Consider the following 363-nt stretch of genomic DNA (forward strand, 5'->3'; position numbering starts at 1 on the left):
ATGATTGGTTTTATACAGTATAGCAATTGATTTAGATATTTTACCATTAATATAGCGTATGTGTGGCTTCCAACATAATGTTTCGTCGATTACGACGCCCAGAAATTTAAGTTCTTTTACTCTTTCAATTTCAATATCATTTATCATAAGTTTTTTGTGTAAGGTTGTGTCACGATTACCAAAAATTATAAATTTAGTTTTACTTAAGTTTAGTGTTAGTTTATTAGCATAAAACCAGCTCTTCATCTTTTTTAATTCATTTTCCGCCGAATCCAAGAGTTGTTCCAGATTTTCCCCAGAACAGATTAAAGTAGTATCATCAGCAAATAAAACGGTTGTCAGTGTTTTTGACACCTCCCATAT

Source organism: Etheostoma spectabile, chromosome 1 (genome assembly GCF_008692095.1).
Source record: "Etheostoma spectabile isolate EspeVRDwgs_2016 chromosome 1, UIUC_Espe_1.0, whole genome shotgun sequence".
NCBI classification, from domain to species: Eukaryota; Metazoa; Chordata; class Actinopteri; order Perciformes; family Percidae; genus Etheostoma; species Etheostoma spectabile.